The sequence below is a fragment of the Clupea harengus genome, chromosome 11 (assembly GCF_900700415.2).
Source record: "Clupea harengus chromosome 11, Ch_v2.0.2, whole genome shotgun sequence".
In the NCBI taxonomy this organism is placed as follows: domain Eukaryota; kingdom Metazoa; phylum Chordata; class Actinopteri; order Clupeiformes; family Clupeidae; genus Clupea; species Clupea harengus.
Window position 1 is genome coordinate 5,594,291 of NC_045162.1, and position 377 is coordinate 5,594,667.

A 377-nucleotide genomic window follows, 5' to 3' on the forward strand; every position below is an offset into this window, starting at 1 on the left:
GGCAGCTGGACACTCCCCATGGCCTGGCCCCCCTGGCCTGGCCTGGAGGAGGAGGAGGAGAGGAGGAGGAGAGGAGGAGGAGAAGATCTCCATTAGCACGGCTCCTCGTGGCAGCTGGCTCAAAACAAGGGATTGTATATCAGTGACCTGTCCACAGTGTCCAGCTGGGGGGTCACTTCACTGCCCACCCTTCGGCCACGTGCTGGTCAGCCATCTGTGGCCAGACCAGGGCACACTCTCCCCTCTCCCTCTCCTCCCTCCCCTCCCTCTCCTTCCCCTCTCCCTCCTCCCTCCCTCTCCCTCCCTCTCCCCTACGTGGCCGAAGGACGGCTGACCGAATGAGAATGACACTTACTTAATCCTGCAGCATTTCATGA